General features: G+C 48.0%; 1 protein-coding gene across 2 annotated transcripts in view; it reads right to left on the reverse strand.

The window, feature by feature from the left end:
- Window positions 1-3,926, reverse strand: part of CHST12 (carbohydrate sulfotransferase 12) — a 10,292-nt gene extending 6,366 nt beyond the window's left edge. Inside the window, exon 1 of one of the 2 annotated variants that reach the window (XM_019542028.1) lies at window positions 3,618-3,926. The gene's annotated coding sequence lies outside the window, so the exon portion shown is untranslated. Of the gene's footprint in view, window positions 1-256; window positions 1,076-3,617 lie in introns of those variants that run through there. The other variant, XM_019542029.1, reaches the window with a different exon arrangement.
- Between the last annotated feature and the right edge of the window lie 90 nt (window positions 3,927-4,016).

Here is a 4,016-nt window from a genome sequence, read left to right on the forward strand (position 1 = left end):
ATAGATACCTTCCTGCTCTATCACTTGGGCAAACAACACAATTAACCCTTCTGCAGTCACTCCATGAAAAGTTCTCCAGGCGCTTCAAAACTCTTTGAGGAAGACAAGGAACTGTCTCTATTTTAGAGAAGGGAAAGAGATAGAAAGAAGCAGAGGGTCTGGATTTTCAGAGGTGCTGAAGCACCCACCCCTCTCACTGACATCAGCGGTAGGTGCTTAGCACCTCTAAAGAGCACACCACCCTACTCCAACTCACCTGAGCTGGCACCATCAGGGCTGGGATGAGGACTCTGGAATCCTTTCCCCTGGCCCCTGGATCTCACCAGTAAGACTTGCTGGCAGAAAGCAGTGGAAGATTATGGCTGGAAAACAAAGCATTCATTTAATTTGCTCAAAAAAGACCTACAATGCAGAATTTACGGGATATTTCCCCAAATCTATTTTTGCACAAGCGAAACATGAGCACATAGGCGCTGGCTGATCAATGAACTGCACTGCTTTGCACTCCACTACCAGCATGTAAGTCTTGGATTCGCTCTCCTGTTTTGCAGGCCAGCAGGAACTGCAGACAGAACAGTCCGCTCCAAGGGACACGGCGGCAGAGATCACTCAGCAAAACCTCTCCAGGTCAGGCCAGCTGAGACAGCAGACAGACCGGACTGAAGCAGAGAGCCCGAGAAGGATGGGAGGGGAGGTAAAGTCACAGCGCATGTGTTTTGATACTTAGGGTCACAGCCTTGGCTTGTTAACAGATGCTTTGGAATGATGCTGCTGCTTAGCAAGTAGCCGTTTTGTTCTTGGTCGACATCAGTGTTTGTTCTTGTCTTGCCGGATGCAAGCCCTTGCACAGCAGGGCAGGTTTTTCTATCCTGTGTGCACGCTGTGCCCTGCACGTCAGCTCCCAACACTGGGCAAGACCTTCAAGTGCTACCGGGACGCAATTAAGTAATCATCATGCTTGAACACAGGGAAGAGAATAAGCCACTCGCAGCTGTATGGCAATGAGTCTCTACAACAGGATGCCTTCACCTGCCAGCTGTTTTGGTACCCTGGGAGGCATGGCTGGCCCTCTCTCTAGCTAGGAAATCATTCACAGCGTTCAGTATTAGCACAGCAAACGTGCCCATCCTTTTGGATAATTGGTAAGATGTTTGTTGACAAGACTGCACTGTTCCCCTGCCTGCCCCAAGGGCCTGGGCCTGCTTTCCAGCATACAACACAATCCGATTTTCCAAGACACATAGCAACAGCCAGCACAGGTGGAACAGACATCTTCCCCTGTTAAGTCTGTCACTGCCAAGAGTACACATGGGATTTCTGTACGAGGATGTACGGGAGACCCAGCTGCCTGCTAACACAGACAAATCAATTAGTCTAGCAATTCTGGTTTGAAATGATGGTTTGAACTAATTAAAGGTGCCGGGCTGGAGGGGCTGCAGACTGCAGGGCTGTATGCATGCAGAGAGGACAGGCACTGAACAGACAGCAGCAGTCCACCTTCCCCATAGCCACAAGCCTAAGCTATAAACTAACCCACATGCCCGAGCCATAAGCTGAAGGAACCACCTCTAGGTGAGCAACCTCATGGCTCATTACCCCTTGGTCTCAAAGCAGAGCTGCCAAGAAAGGTGCCCTTCTCTGCCAGTTAAGGTGCTTGGGTTTGCAAGTTGGACCTGTGCCAGCTGGGAAACAGGCCAAGTGCCAGAGTTACTGGTACAGGCTCCTTCACAGCCATCAGATGGCCACACCATTCAGACACTACCGACCCGTCCCAGACTTGAACCAGAGGCTGGCTCTCCTCCAAGGACGGGCCCACCAGAGCCGGACCTCTGCTCTCCTGGGCAGCCATGTCACGGAGTCTCACTCGTAAATCCATCCCGCTCCAGACTGGAAGCAATTCAGGCTTCATCTGCCCCCACGGCTCCTGGGAGGGTGGTTCCAGAACCGCTCTGCTTGGATGATCAAGCACCATCTCATTTCTAGCCTAAATTTATTAATAATCTGTTCATACCCTTCCAGTTACCTCCCCACTGTGTATTCATAGCGACAACTGTCTCTCTTCTTAGCCTTTGTTTTTCCCCGACTAAACAAGCCATACTCTTTCTGCCTTCTCTCATAACCTCAGTACAGTTGGCTGGCTGTCACGGGTAACAAGTCACAGATGTATGAGTAACTAGCTGAGCCAGTGGCTGCTAACCTTACGCACACACAGGGGTGTTTATCAGAGGGGTCAGTGTCTCCAGTGATCACATTGCAATGGATCCTGCAACCTCCTGTTGTTTAGCTTCCCACCCACCCCAAACATCTAGAAAAGCTGCCTCTTCCAGAGCTGAGGATGCAGTTCAAAGGCTGAGTAAGGAGTTAAAGAGCCCTTGCCACAATCCCTTTACTTCTTTCTGTTCCTGGTGCTTTCCGATTTTGGGAGTTTTTTTTTTTTTTTGCATTGCAACAGGATGCGGAACTTCATTAAATAAATAGGAAAACCATGACTTGCATTTTTCCCCGTGACTTGTCACATCTTACCCCTCTGACAAACAACTGTCCTCACCGGTAGCCACCCAAGCCTGCCAGCCCCCTTTCCTATAAATCACTCTGCTCAAGGAAGATTAAATGTAGCCAAGCACATTTCAGGCTTTTTTTTTTCTTTTAACTATCTAGACTAAAATGGTACAGGGAACAGAACAAACACAGCAAAACTAAACCAAACGATCAGTGCTCTTGGGGGAAACTGAGCACAATTCCAACGCTGGGATTGTGCATATTTACCTATCGCCAAGACAGAACATCACTTTTTTTTACCAACATTCAATAAACTGCTTCTCCTCCACTTGGCAAGGCGCTAAATCTTGTCTTGATTGGCAGAATTTGTAACCACATTTCAGTGGTTACAGTAGTAAAGTTCACAGTGCAGACAAAAGGCTCCCATTAGTGTAATTTACCCAGATTCAGTAAATACACAGAGGGCTAGCAACAGCATACAGCTAGTGTGGGGACGCATGCAAGATCTGTTCATTAATAGCAAGATAAATTTAAACACACATTATTTCAAGCATGTTCAGGCTCCCCCCTGCCCCGACAAAGTCCAGCCCATATGAGATTGACAGCACCAGCCTCCTCTTTTCTAATTATTCCAAACTGTTAATTCAATCATCATTTGCATTTCAAGGAGTTTGGTAAACTCCACGTCAAATATTCAGAAGACATAGCAAGCTGTGTTTATTCATCGCCTTTGCTGCAAGGCCCAAGACTACCCATCGTTTCTGGGCCTCACAAATACTATGTAGACTGAGCAAGTCTCAGTTCCTATCATCCTAGCCAACAAAAATCTGGAGTGTTTGTTATATCAGTCAACATTTGCTCTCTGGACCGGGTACACATCAGCATGCTGCCCCGCATCCAGTCTGTTTGCCATAGAAACCCTTTGCATATCTCTAGTTTATAATTTAGCTGTAAAATTCTGCTCCAGACTGCAATTTTGCCCATCAGGTCTGAATGGGATTAATAAACTACTTTATAAATTGTATTTTGGTAGCCAACACCAGCATGCAGTAATCCACATATTTAGCAACAATTTTCCAGCACAGAGAGGTAACTGAAGCAGCTGATCCAAAGCTTACTGTTGGCTGGACATCGGAGCCCAGGAGATGTGGCACGGATCTCGTAGCATCCAGAAAGCAAACACTTTCACAGATTTTGAGTTATAGGCCTGGGTGTCACAAGAATGAGAACAGTTCAAGGAAGGGGAACGCCCTTCTCCATCCACCACCCCATGGGCCTCTGAAGTAAGCACGGAGGAAACCGCGTCTGCCCATTTCCAAAGCACAGGGCAGGGAAGGAAACACGACGGAGTTACAACACCCGTCACAAAATGTACCGAAGCTAACAAACATGGCTATCCAGCCGCAGCTGAACAGGGGCCATTACTGGGGTGGGAGTACGGAGGAAGATGACTGCATCATTCAAACATCCTCTAGCTAGGACCTGGCCACAGCTTCAGTCGGATCTATCCGTGCCCC

Source organism: Crocodylus porosus, unplaced genomic scaffold, assembly GCF_001723895.1.
Source record: "Crocodylus porosus isolate Cpor-Errol unplaced genomic scaffold, CroPor_comp1, whole genome shotgun sequence".
In the NCBI taxonomy this organism is placed as follows: domain Eukaryota; kingdom Metazoa; phylum Chordata; order Crocodylia; family Crocodylidae; genus Crocodylus; species Crocodylus porosus.